Below are 14331 nucleotides of genomic sequence, written 5' to 3'. Positions count from 1 at the left end.
TCAATGTAGTCAGGCAGATTTTCGCCGTTGTATCATTTCATACTAGTTCCAGTGTCAGGAGGTTCAGCCACTGCATCACACCGAGAATAAAACAGGGAAAAACACACAATAGCTGTAAGAGAGACTGTCTGGACACGTAACGACAGACAAAGGTGATGAAAAACTGGCAAAACACGGAATTGGAAAATCAATCACTATTTTAAAAGGAATTTTCTGTTGCAAATACATGTTTGTAAATATAATTCCTGCTGTGTAACTGTGCTCTCTGTTGTTGAGAGGTGTTTTCTGCCGTTGTGTAAAATGCTTCCCTCATGTTGTAAGTATCTTTTCGGCTGTATAAATATGGCCCATCTTGTGTATTTTTTAAAATGGGATATGGGGGTAGGGCCTGGGTGGGATTGTGGTCGGTGCAGACTCGATGGGCCGAATGGCCTCTTTCTGTATTGTCGGGTTTCTGTGATTTCTATGATGATAATGTTCTGTTAATATATGCCCTGCTCTGAAAACGAGTTCCCTGCTGTGTCAAAATATTCACCGTGAAGATGTTTTATGTTCGGCAGAAAGATAATTAAGTGGTCTCATGATATTCCATATTAGGTTAAAATGTTGCACGTTGTGCTAAGATGTTCTCGATTCTTGTATCAAAGTCTGGTTAAACTGGATAACGATCGCCCAATTTCGACTGCATTTTACCCTCTGTTAGTGAATGTGATTGGGGGATTCACATTGTATCCAACAAAGGCACGTGAGTGAGATTTGTTCAGTATTCTTCCGTCTCTGGTTGAAGTTGCGAGTTCGTTTTTGTTTTATTCATTTCGAGAGGTGACGAGGCCAGCATTCGTTGCCAATCTCTAACTGACCTTAAGAAGGTGGTGGTTTGCTGCTTTATTGAACTGCTGCAGTCCCTGAGGTGTCGGTACAGCCACAGTGCTGTTAACCAAACAGTCTTTCAGGATTTTGCCACTGCGACAGTGAAGGAGCCGTGATGTATTTCCAAGTCAGGATGGTGAGTGGCTTGAGGGGGAGCTTGCAGAGCTGGTGTTCCCATATATCTACTGCCACTGTCCTTCGAGTTGGTAGAGGTGTTGGGTTTTTTGGTGCAGTCGAAGAAGAGTAGATGAAGAAATATTGTTCCCATTGCCAGAGGAGAGAAGGATGGTTTTTAATGTGCTGAGTGTTGAGGACCTGGGATGCTCTGCCTGGGAGGGTGGCAGAGGCAGCATCAAATCAGGGCTGTCCAGGGGGAATGGGATCAGCACCTGAAGTGAAAGGATATCCAGGTTTATGAGACAAGGACTTGGAAAGGGATGAGATGAGATGCTCTTTTACAGACCAGCATACAGATAAAGGGCCGAATGGTCTCCCTCTCTTTGTTGTATCCATTCTGACATTCTAGATATATGAGTGTTGGACTCAATCTGTATCTTTCTGTCTCTAATGCGACATATGTCTGTGATATTAATTTCTAAATCAATCTGAGAGACTTTGCAAATCTGTACACATTCTACCTGGAAGATACTTAATTGAAACTGGGCCTTTTGTTCTAATTAGTACATGATTCCACACGATCCTCTACTCAAACTCTTCAACGTAACATCATCTGCTTATCTCTGAAATTCAATCTCCATCGTCTCATTACCGAGATTTTCCTTTCGTACACCTGTGCTCGTCGACTCAAATGCTCCAGGTAATAGCAAATTTGAAGTTATAGAACAAAGAAAATTACACCACAGGAATAGGCCCTTCAGCCCTCCAAGCCTGAACCGACCATGCTGCCCGACTGAACTAAAACCCCCTACCCTTCCGGGGACCATATCCCTCTATTCCCATCCTATTCATGTATTTGTCAAGACGCCCCTTAAATGTCACTCCCATATCCGCTTCCACTACCTCTCTCGGCAAAGAGTTCCAGGCACCCACTACTCTCTGTGTAAAAAATCTGCCTCGTGCATCTCCTTTAAACCTTGCCCCTCGCATCTTAAACCTGTGCCCCATTTCCACAACTGTTTCAAAATACATAAGATGTTCCAACACGAGTTGCAATCAACGAAGTTCCTCTTAACAGTTCTTGACGCTTTAACGATGAGATTGTTGAACTGACGAATAGTTTCTGCATTTTTAAAAATCCATAGATGGACAAGTAAACGAAGGTTCCGCTACGCGACTCTGTGGCGCAATGGATAGCGCATTGGACTTCTAAATAAGAGCAAGTTAGCCATTCAAAGGCTGTGGGTTCGAGTCCCACGAGAGTCGCATTTTTGATCAGATTCGTGGCAAATAGTTTGCTGCTTCACTGATGTGATTCAGCTTCGGCACCGACAATTCCTGCTCTGCCATCTCTCCATGCTGTTTCTGTTGACTCGGCTCCCAGGGAAACCACTGACTCGAGAATAAATCGCAAACCCCGGGGGCTTTCTTAAAGTTTGACACAACGTTCGCTGGTTCGATATTTCACTTCTTCTGGGAGATAAAAAAAGATCAAAGAACACACACGCAACAACAGCAGTTGACAAATAGCTACAATCAATAAATAAATATCAGTGCCCTGCAACCTGGTGGTGTTATTCTGGTGTGTCTGCTGCGCTTGTCCTTCCAGGCTGTCGTAGTCGTGGGTTTGGAAGCTGCTGGCAAAGGAGCCTTGCTGAGTTGCTGCCGTGCATCGTCTCGATGGTGCGCACTGCTGTAGTGGAGGGAGTGAATTTTTATGCGTGGGAAGCGAATGAAGTGGGATGCTTTGTCCTGGATGGTGCTAAACTTCTGTAGTGCTGTTCAAGCTGCATTCACCCAGGCACGTTATCTCAGGAAACCGAGTGCTTCTGTTTCCCCTCACAGTCCAAAGATGAGCAAGTTGGGTGTATTGGCCATGCTAGATTGCCCCTTGATCCCGAAGGTGTTTGTATAGGTAGATTAGCGGGGTGGATGCGTATTGCCGTGGGGATAGGTCCTGTGTGCTCTCTGTTGGAGTGTCGATACAGACTCGGTGGGCAGAATTGTCTCCATCAGCACTGTTGGGATTGTATGATTGGAAGGCCATTCGACTGTGTCAGAAATTCCCTGAGAAAAAAAAATGGAAAGTTGTATTTGTAGAATTTACACCATTGGCTTTATTGCAGATTTTTTTTTCTGCACAATGATGAAAATACCTGATCGAGTAAATAAATAGTAGACATATTTGTGGGGAGTCTCGAAACATATTTTTGTTTCATCTTTGTAGATCATCCACTGTAATGGTAAAGACAATATCGACGAGCAAGGATAGGACATTGCGACTTGCACAATTGCACTGATCACTTGTAAGGACTCAAGGTTCTCGCTGGGATTTGAAACCGGGATCTCCTGTTTACTCGGCTTGTGCAATGTCCTGTTTGCTCAAGTCAACAAAGACCCAAATCCCACCCTACGTGTTCCTTGCACGAAGGCACGAAGATTGACAGGTCTGAGCAACGGGAACTATGGAAGGTTTCATCCTGGCGACAGGAATATCTCTCCACAGCTGCTTTCGGAGCTGCTGCATTTTTCCAGCATTTCCTGTTTCTGATTTTGTGCCTTCATTATAGGAGTTCATTTACTGACAACCCAAAAGTTGTCTCTTGGACGGAGCACCAGATAGAGCTTTTCTGTGATCTTCACACAGACAAGTTCACTATTCACTTTCCGACACAAGTACTTTAAAATCGGCTGTTTTCACACTGAGCACCCTGCGGCATTGCCTTTAAACCTCATCCCACCCTCCACCCACACACCAGATTCTCAGTGGTACAAGTGTATCTGAGGAATTCACAAAGACAGGGAATCACGGTGTTTATGAGGGAATATAAAGGATTAATCCATACTCACAAACAGACTGATTATGTGAGAATATCTCTCTCTCTCTCTCACACACACACACACACGGCAGATGGTGAAATTTGACATCAGGAAAAACACCTGGAATTAAAAGTCCAATGACCACGAATCGATTGTCATAAAGTAACACAGCTGGTTCACTAATGTCCTTTAAGGAATGTTTTTTTACCTGGTCTGGACCGACATGTGGCCCCCGACCCACAGCAATGTGGTTGACTCTGAGCTGCCCTCTGAGGTCACCTATAAAGCTGCTCAGTTCAAGGAAAATTTAGGATGGGCAATATTTGCGGGCCCAGCCAGCGACACCCACATCCCAGGAATCAATAAAGAAAATTAATCAGTGATTCAAAATGAGGGGAGACAGAAAGTCAGCTGCAGTACCAAAAATTGACAGATAAAGAATTAATTTATAAATTATTTTACAGTTCCGGAAGCTGACAGTCAGAACAAGTCACTAGTACACGCACAGTTCAGCTGATAGAATCAGAAAGATCCCAATCCTCATTGAGCAGCAGATAATGCAAAGCACAGTCTGAATACAGACAGGCGCACCAGAGAAAGCATTCCTTCTGGTTGCATCACAGCTTGCTATGGCTCCTGCTCTGTCCAAGACCGCAAAAAAACTACAAAGTCTCGTGAAATCACGCAAACCAGCCTCCCATCTATTGACACTTTCCGCTGTCTTGGAAAAGCAGCCTGTTTAATCATGGAGGGACGCACGCTGTTCATGCTCTCGTCCACCGGCTTCCGTCGAGCACCAGCGACAAAAGTCTGAGGACTGCCACTAACTAACTGAAGAACGAACAGGACTGAACAAGGAATATTCCACAAACTCCACAAACAGGCAGTCTTGCGTGGCCGTAGCCGAACGGGTAAAGCGATTAATTTTGCGACTGTCCATGCTGCGATCCAACCATGGCAGGTTCCAGCCCAGTCTCTTTATACAGAAATCTGGTGGAAACTCCTGAAAACCGAGCTTTCGCCCATTAACTGAAATCCACCGTTAGTTCCAAACAGCTCTCTCAGAATTACTTTCTTTGCAACTTTGTTCATTTAATTCTCACTTATCTTAGTATTTTTAGATCGGAACTCTTCCACGATGTATGCTTGATCTGGATGAATTGTCAATGTTCCAAACTGGAACAGGGCGGCACGGTAGCACAGTGGTTAGCACTGCTGCTTCACAGCTCCAGGGTCCCGGGTTCGATTCCCGGCTCGGGTCACTGTCTGTGTCGAGTTTGCACATTCTCCTCGTGTCTGCGTGGGTTTCCTCCGGGTGCTCTGGTTTCCTCCCACAGTCCAAAGATGTGCGGGTTAGGTTGATTGGCCAGGTTAAAAATTGCCCCTTAGATTCCTGGGATGCGTAGGTTAGAGGGATTAGCAGGTAAATATGTGGGGGTAGAGCCTGGGTGGGATTGTGGTCGGTGCAGACTCGATGGGCCGAATGGCCTCCTTCTGCACTGTAGGGTTTCTATGATCACAAAATGCCCTGTATCTATCGGCTGATTGAAGTTCTGTGACAGGAATACTAACCTCGTCAAAAAGAGGTTTAATGCTGAGCTGAATGAACTGTTCTTGTTTGCATGGATGAAAGGTGATGTCGCTCGGCTGGTAATCCAGAGGCCCGGATTAATCTTTGGGGACACGGAGTAAATCCCACCATGCCAGCTGGTGAAACTCAAATTCACTGATTTAACACATAGGCACATGGATAGAAAACAGAAACAGGAGTAGGCCATTCGGCCCAAACAAACCTGGAATTGAAAGCAAGCCTCAGAAATGGCGGCCTTGAAATTTCGGTCGATTGTTTCCCACAGAAATCATCTTCACAGAACAGCAGAGAACATTTCACACAAAAGGAAAACTTCTGCTCAGGACTGATCATATTTGTAAACCGGGAACACATTTACACAATAGGGATGAATTTGTCAGAACCGCAATGAAGATCTGTCAACGACAGAGTCACAGTTCCAAACAGAGAGAACAGTTACACAGCAGAGAGCACAGTTACACAACAGAACATACATTTCAAAACAGGGCCTATCTTTGTGGAACAGAAAATCCCTTTTCATCCATAATCAGTTTTTCTATCTCAGTATCTTGCTCGAATCTTTTCTGTCTCTCATTGTGTGTGTGTCCTAATAGTGTATCTTTCTCTGTCTGTTACATTCGGGATGATGTTATGTGTTATTATTCAACCAGGGTGAGCTTCCCAACACGTGGGCCATGTTTGAAATAAAAAGAGACAGTGAATAGTTTCCTGGCTCGCGGGCAGCAGTAACAAGCAGGGAGGTATCAGCTTTCGAAGCAGAGTGGTGCAGCGGAAGCGTGCTGGGCCCATAACCCAGAGGTCGATGGATCAAAACCATCCTCTGCTATCACGTACTCTCTCAATCAAATAGAAATGTTCTGCTGCTGCCCAAAGGCAAATCAGGGTTTTCTCTACAGTTCATTTGCTTCACCTTCTTGATTTTCATTAACGAGTAGCACAGCGTATTTGTCTCAGTTGGCTGGACAGTTTATTCAGCCAGCAGCGCGGGATCAATTCCCGTATCGGTTGAGATTGTTCATGAAGGCCCCGCCTTGCTCCTCGCCTGAGATGTGAATCCTCTGGTTAAATCACCACCAGTCAGCTCTGCCCATTGATGCCTCCCAGAAACAACTGGGACTGTGGACCTTGCTTTAATTTTCCAAACAATGGACGAATCATCTCTCTGACACATTGTTCAAGTATAAAAGTGTGCAAAAAAGTAAACTGAGCATTTCTATCACAGTTGTATCGTTTCAGGAACAATCGGAAACAACCAAAATCCAAACACCTACGCAGAATAGCTCCGCGATTCGAACACGCAGCCCTCTCCTCTGAAGTCATAGAAACCCTACAGTGCAGAAGGAGGCCATTCGGCCCATCGAGTCTGCACCGACCACAATCCCAACCAGTCCCTACCGCCATATCCACCCGCTAATCCCTCTAGCCTTCGCATCCCAAGACTCTCAGGGCAATATTTAGCATGGCCAATCAACCTAACCTGCACATCTTTGGACTGATGGAGGAAACCCACGCAGGCACGAGGAGAATATGCAAACTCCACACAGACAGCGACCCAAGCCGGGAATCGAACGAAGGTTCCTGGAGCTGTGAAGCAGCAGTGCTAACCATGGTGCTACCGGGCCGCCCATCGCCAGTGTGCTACCGTGCCGCCCATAACCACTATACTACCGTGCCGCGCATAGTCTGACGCTCTGCCCTTGCGCCACAAACTCACAGCACTTGCTGCTTTTTACATCAGGGTCATGTTCGGTGAATTCAAAACCAAACAGGGACCAGAGAGGTGAACAGCCCATCTCTTTACTTTCTCTGGGTTTACATCAAATGAAAAAGCAACAGCGATTCAAGATTAACGAGAAAGTAGAAAGGCTGGACTTGCGGATAGCGAAGAGCATTGTCGGGCAATACAGCAAGATATAGATAGGCTGGAAAATTGGGCGGAGAGGTGGCAGATGGAGTTTAATCCGGATAAATGCGAAGTGATGCATTTTGGAAGAAATAATGTAGGGAGGAGCTACACAATAAATGGCAGAGTCATCAGAAGTATAGAAACACAGAGGGACCTAGGTGTGCAAGTCCACAAATCCTTGAAGGTGGCAACACAGGTGGAGAAGGTGGTGAAGAAGGCATATGGTATGCTTGCCTTTATAGGACGGGGTATAGAGTATAAAAGCTGGAGTCTGATGATGCAGCTGTATAGAACGCTGGTTAGGCCACATTTGGAGTACTGCGTCCAGTTCTGGTCGCCGCACTACCAGAAGGACGTGGAGGCGTTAGAGAGAGTGCAGAGAAGGTTTACCAGGATGTTGCCTGGTATGGAGGGTCTTAGCTATGAGGAGAGATTGGGTAAACTGGGGTTGTTCTCCCTGGAAAGACGGAGAATGAGGGGAGATCTAACAGAGGTGTACAAGATTATGAAGGGGATAGATAGGGTGAACAGTGGGAAGCTTTTTCCCAGGTCGGAGGTGACGATCACGAGGGGTCACGGGCTCAAGGTGAGAGGGGCGAAGTATAACTCAGATATCAGAGGGATGTTTTTTACACAGAGGGTGGTGGGGGCCTGGAATGCGCTGCCAAGTAGGGTGGTGGAGGCAGGCACGCTGACATCGTTTAAGACTTACCTGGATAGTCACATGAGCAGCCTGTGAATGGAGGGATACAAACGATTGGTCCAGTTGGACCAAGGAGCGGCACAGGCTTGGATGGTCGAAGGGCCTGTTTCCTGTGCTGTACTGTTCTTTGTTCTTTGTAACATTTTCCTGTGGGAGAAATGTGTTCTTTGTTACGGATGTTAAAATACAAGAGGTAGTTTGGGGAGCAACTATCGTATGACGAGGTGGCCGAGTGGTAAAGGCGCTGGATTGTTAATCTATTGTGCTCTGCACCCGTGGGTTCGAATTCCGTTCGGTTCATTTGTTCTGTATCCTTATTGCCGGTGAACTGATGATTCGTTCAGTGTTTTGAGGCTCACGGAACCAAGATGAAGTTTGGGGACACAGGCTTGAGGGGTGAATTCTCCAGAAAAAGTCCCGATTCCCATATTTCTCATCCGATGAGAAACGAGAGCTGACCATCGATTCAAATCAGGCCGCCAGTTTTAGACAGGTGTTTGCCACCAGGTAAATATGTGGTTTCAGAAGTTCCAAAGCAGACGCCAGCTTCATTTGCGGCCGGAATGGCAGATTTTGTCTTTCTGGAATAGGCAGCTCAGCCATGAAAATTAGTGCCGTCTTAGCAGGATTGCCCATGCTAAATAGTCCCTCAGTGTCAGGGGGATTAGCACGGTAAATATGTGGGGTTACGAGGATACAGGCTGTGTGGGATTGTTGTCGGTGTAGGCCCGATGGACCGTATGTTCTCGTTCTGCCCTGTTGGCATTCTCACGAAGTTCGAGGCGGCAGTTTCACTTCTCTGAGAGCACTGATACACCAGTTCCTGATTTCTTAAAACTTTACCTAAAAAGCCAACTTCGATGAGATTCTGACCCACAACTTTTGAATGTCTCACCAGACAACATTCTCTCTTCCACCTTCTTCTATCGGGAAAAAGATACATCAGTCTGGGGTCACCCACCAACCGACTCAAGAACAGCTTCTGCCCTACTGCCATCAGACCTCTGAATGGACCTCCCTTGCATTACGTTGATCTTTCTCGACACCCGAGCTATGATTGTAACACTACATTCTGCAGTCTCTTCTTTCCTTCTCCATGAACGGTATGCTTTGCCTCTACAGCGCAAAAGAAAACATACTTTTTCACTCTATATTAATACATCTGACAATAACAAATCAAATCAAATTAAATAAAACAATGATGAGAAGTCCTACATGCCATTCTTTGCGCCACAGATCCGCAGCTGCAGCGCTCATATTGCATCAAAGAGTGTTTGTTCAGAGTAGAAAGTGCATCTTGCTGAAATAATAGGCCAATTCCAATTGGTTCCAGTTCAACATTTAGGCAAACGAGTAAATAAACACGACACATCGCGATAGGGAAAGGGTATCATGGGAAAAAAAATACAAGAATCAATGTGCATCAGACGTGACTGCCGTCAAACTGAAAACCAGACACCCATTACGCAAATGCTCCCAGTGCCACAAGAGAAGCCCTTTCTCCAAATAAGTGATTGTATAGTTTCATTTGTTGCACTTGCACTGACAGGTGACAGTAAATCACAACCACAACAACCAGTGACAGCCAGTTAAATGATCATCCTGCACTCGCTGTTAATGGAGTTTCTTACAGTGACAGACAGTTTCTGACCATCCTCAGATTGGACCTGGAGGAAACCAGATTCACTGTCAGAGCTGAACTTTCTTACAGAGTGGGTGGCAGAACCAGGTGAGCGATGGTGGTGGAGTGGTGACTGTGCGAGCATTTGAACGAGGGTCAGTTCCTGGCCATCACAGTTCTGATTTCTTTAATTAGTTATCGCAGGTCATAACAGTAGGTGGGCACCCTTAAAATGAAATCCTCACCATCACGATCTTTCTAATGGAAAATTCAGCTTCAATTTACTTTGAGTGGAAACTTTGTTCAATAAAAGAACAGGCCTCAAAATTGATCAATGAATTCCCAGTATGAAACAATAGTAAAAAGGTGGCTAAAACGAGACAAGCCAATTTCAGTTGACGACGGGCACGCCTGATGAAATCAGCAACTAAGGTACGTCCGTAATTGCAACTAATGCAAATAACGATGGCCGATGCAGCGCGAGCGATGGTGGTATAGCTGCTTTTCAAGCAGCTGATATGGGTTCGATTCCCAACCATCGCATTGGTAATTTAGTTAGAACCTTATCGGCGGCCTCTTGTATTTTAAAACGAGTGAACAAAAACAGGGCGAACGCAACATTCGACAGTAATAGATACACTTTTCTTTTTCATTTTCTCTTCGGACGTAATTAGTTTTCACTGAAAAATTATTTAAATAGAAAAAAAAACAAGTCTCTGACCTAATAAATGAATTCAGAGACATAGATACAAAGTAAAAGTTGAGGAACAAATTTCAGCTCACACACTGTGCTCTGTCCAATCCTGGTACTGATGAAGTTAATATCTGCACGTTACTGAGGTGGTTACATTCGTGCGACAAATAAGCAGCTGCGATGGCCGAGTGGTTAAGACGTTGGACTCGAAATCCAGTGGGGTTTCCCCGCGCAGGTTCGAACCCGACTCGCAGCGATTACGGTTGGAAATGTTTGCTTCAGGCACGTACGAAGTCGCCAACTTTCTCTATTAAGTATGTGGATCTCCAACATGCTTTCAGCTGCATGGCTCTGGGCCGGGTGTCGGAAGCTGAGCTTGGAAAGGACACCTGGGCGTCCGCGGGCTGGCATGGATGTGATAGGCTGAATGGGTTCCTCTTGCGCTAATGCCTTTCTCTAGTTTTTTTTCTGCTGTTCCATGAGGAAAATCATAACGTGAGCAGAATGGAAAAAAAATCAGCATCAGGTGCACAAGGACAAAACAAGGTCTCACGTCAGAGGAAGATTCTTATGTCAAGATACACAGAGCTTAAGAAATACATTTAATCAGAATGAATTGAATGAATGTGAATATCAAAATGCTGCTTAGATGATATGTCATCGTGTTCATTCAAACACATTGATACGAGCTGGTCATTACTGGGCGTTAGGTTTTCCTGGCTAAAACGGATTGGGAATGGAAGGAAGAGGTTCACACCTGCACATTGTCAAGGTCAAACTGTGTCTCAGATTGACAGCTCCCAGGACAGGTTTTCCTCTCCTCTCGCTCTGTGCTGTGGATTCTCGGGGATTAGTTGGGGTTTCCCAGCTCAGTAACTGTTAAAGCCTCTGAGGCCGGCAATGCTCACAGTGTCTGTTCCTCAGATTCAGGGGGCTGCAACCAATCAGAGTTGTTCCGGGGATAACCCAGAACTGGTTGAAATGATGATATTGTTCACGAACTGAATTGTATTTGATCAAATGAAGATACAGATTGTGTGCACTCAGTCACGAAACAACAGTATCCCGTCTTCATATAGAGTGGATGAGATGGGGTAGAGGGATAGAAAGAGACAGAGTGAGTTAGGGCAGTGAGACACAGACGGCCAGGTAATAGAATAAAGAACAAAGAACAAAGAACAATACAGCACAGGAACAGGCCCTTCGGTCCTCCAAGCCCGTGCCGCTCCCTGGTCCAAACTAGACCATTCTTTTGTATCCCTCCATTCCCACTCCATTCATGTGGCTATCTCGATAAGTCTTAAACGTTCCCAGTGTGTCCGCCTCCACCACCTTGCCTGGCAGCGCATTCCAGGCCCCCATCACCCTCTGTGTAAAATATGTCCTTCTGATATCTGTGTTAAACCTCCCCCCCTTCACCTTGAACCTATGACCCCTCGTGAACGTCACCACCGACCTGGGGAAAAGCTTCCCACCGTTCACCCTATCTATGCCTTTCATAATTTTATACACCTCTATTAAGTCTCCCCTCATCCTCCGTCTTTCCAGTGAGAACAACCCCAGTTTACCGAATCTCTCCTCAAAACTAAGCCCCTCCATACCAGGCAACATCCTGGTAAACCTCCTCTGTACTCTCTCCAAAGCCTCCACGTCCTTCTGGTAGTAATGTCTCAGTGACAGAATTCCTTGTAAATTCCGGCTTTATCAAGAAAGATTCTCCTGGAGAAACTGAAGCTGCAGTCTCAGCTCTTACTGATATTGTAGCAGAGACACGTTATTAATCCCACACTCAGGAACATTGCTGAATTTTGACAGCAAAGATGGGGAGAGGCAATAGAAACTGAATGGTCCAGTTCTAAACAGTGTGTAGGCCCAGATGGACCTAAGGTTCAGAGAGATCTTTGAAGATGAGAGGACATTTTAAAAGAGACGCCAGGAAAACGAAAGGGATTCTGGGTTTCATAAGTCAAGACACTTTGTATACATAGAATCTCTGAATTGCAGAAGGAAGCCAATTGACCCATCGAGTCTGCACCGACTCTCTGAAACAGCATCTTTCGCGCAATTTTACCATGGTTAATCCCCCGAACCTCCACATGCTGGGACACTAAGGGGCAATTTAGCATAGCCCATGCACCTAACCAGCACTTCTTTGGACTGTGGGAGGAAACCGGAACCCCCAGAGGAAACCCGCGCAGACACAAGGAGAACGTGCAAGCTCCACACAGACAGGCACCCAAAGCCCGAATTAAACACGTGCAGCATTGCTAACTACTGTGCCACTTTGCCACTCTCTTTAATACATCAAAGCAGGGCAGATATGCTTCATTTTTACATCTTGTGTTACATTAATTGCTAGTAGCGGGATTCGGGGACAGGTATTGGGGATTTGAGGTAACGTGCGGGCACGCGATAGCTGATATGTTCTCTACTTTTCGACTGGAATCTTGAATTCATTGAAACTGTTGTTGTGAAATCTAACTTTGGGGCTCAGCAGGAGGATTAGAAGGACTATTAACTTGAAAAGTCGTTTATTTTACTCAAGAGAGACTCGGAGATCCCATGATCAGAACAGACACACTGACACAGTGAGAATAGCCTGACCCGCCCGCCCCGTTCATACACACTCTCTTACACAATATTCACACCTACACATTCACTGGACAAAACTTTCACCAAATGTAATTTCTCGTCCTTTTGCTCCGGATTCCAGGTGGTGAGTTATAGTTCTTCACCTCAGTAACTATTCTTCGCCTCAGTTACACTTTGAGGCCCACTTCCTGCAGATTACCTTTGAATTCATTCATGGAATGTGGGCGTCGCTGTCTGGGTCAGCATTTATTGCCCATCCTTAATTGCCCTTGGGAAGGTGGTGGTGAGCTGCCTTCTGGAACCGCTGGAGTACATGTGGTGCAGGACCACATCTGTTCACCAGATTCCGTGGCAAGAGCCAATCATATCTGTTTTTTAAAATTATTATAGTGATTACAGATGTCATTGCGTTTCTTTCGGGTGAAAATACAAATTATCTGCTCTCGGAATCTCTGGATTTCCTGTTTTATTTGTTTCTCCTGCACTGACAGATAACAGTAAATCACACCCTCAACAACCAATGACAGCCAGTTAAATAATCATCCCACAGTCGCTGATAATGGAGTTTCTGACAGTGACAGACAGTTTCTGACCACCCTCCGATAGGGCCTGGAGGAAACCAGATTCACTGTCAGAGCTGAACTTTCTGCAAATTAACAGATACAGTGAAAAAAACACAGAAACATAACATAGCCGCTGGAGGAGGCCATTCGGTCCTTCGAGCCTGCTCCGCCTTTCATTATGATCATGGCTGATCATCCAACTCAATCGCCTGGTCCCACATTGTACCCACATATCCTTTGCTCCACTTTGCCTCAAGTGCTATATCTAACTGCTGTGAAAACATTCAATGTTTTGGCCTCAGAAATATTGCCATCATCCATGTGTGTCTAAGGTAAAATCCAGTTTAAAGTTGCTGTCAGTGGAAACTTTGTTTAAATCAAAAAACATGCCTCAAAGCTAATCAATAAGTCCTCAGTCTGAAGCAACAGTAAACTGCTGGCAGCCGTCCTAAAAAACGAGACAAGCCAAGTTGAGTTTATAAGCTGTGCAATGGACACACCTGGAGCCTGATGAAATCAGCAACTAAGGCAGTTCCGTAATTATAACTAATGAGAATAAAGGTTGTTTCAGCAAAGTGAGTGAATGTGGTATCGTGGTGAGTCTCGCTGCTTTTTCTAAAGACTGACCCGGGTTCTATTCCCGACCATCGATTTGGTAATTTATTTCGAAACTTTTCGCGACAGAAACAGGGCGAACGCAACATTTGACAGTCATGAAATAAAATGGAGATTTCTCTTTTTCATTTTTTATTCGGACGTAATTCGTTTCTGATGAAAATGTATTGAAATAGAAAAACAAGTCTCTGACCTAATAAACGAGTTCTCAGTTAGAGACAAAGATACAAAGGACAGGA

The 14331-nt window shown here is 45.3% G+C and overlaps 2 non-coding genes across 2 annotated transcripts; both read left to right on the top strand.

Moving 5' to 3' along the window:
- The first annotated feature begins 2162 nt into the window (after positions 1–2162).
- On the top strand, positions 2163–2253 carry trnar-ucu (transfer RNA arginine (anticodon UCU)). The gene is given in 2 exon segments: positions 2163–2199; positions 2218–2253. It is a non-coding gene; the product is annotated as a tRNA-Arg (tRNA).
- An 8243-nt stretch (positions 2254–10496) lies between these two features.
- trnas-cga (transfer RNA serine (anticodon CGA)) lies at positions 10497–10578 on the top strand. Its single transcript has one exon. It is a non-coding gene; the product is annotated as a tRNA-Ser (tRNA).
- The last annotated feature ends 3753 nt before the right edge of the window (positions 10579–14331 follow it).

The sequence above is a fragment of the Mustelus asterias genome, unplaced genomic scaffold (assembly GCF_964213995.1).
Source record: "Mustelus asterias unplaced genomic scaffold, sMusAst1.hap1.1 HAP1_SCAFFOLD_152, whole genome shotgun sequence".
Lineage (NCBI taxonomy): Eukaryota > Metazoa > Chordata > Chondrichthyes > Carcharhiniformes > Triakidae > Mustelus > Mustelus asterias.
The sequence above is the reverse complement of the archived record's forward strand: the minus strand, read 5'-3'. Positions and strand labels throughout refer to the sequence as shown.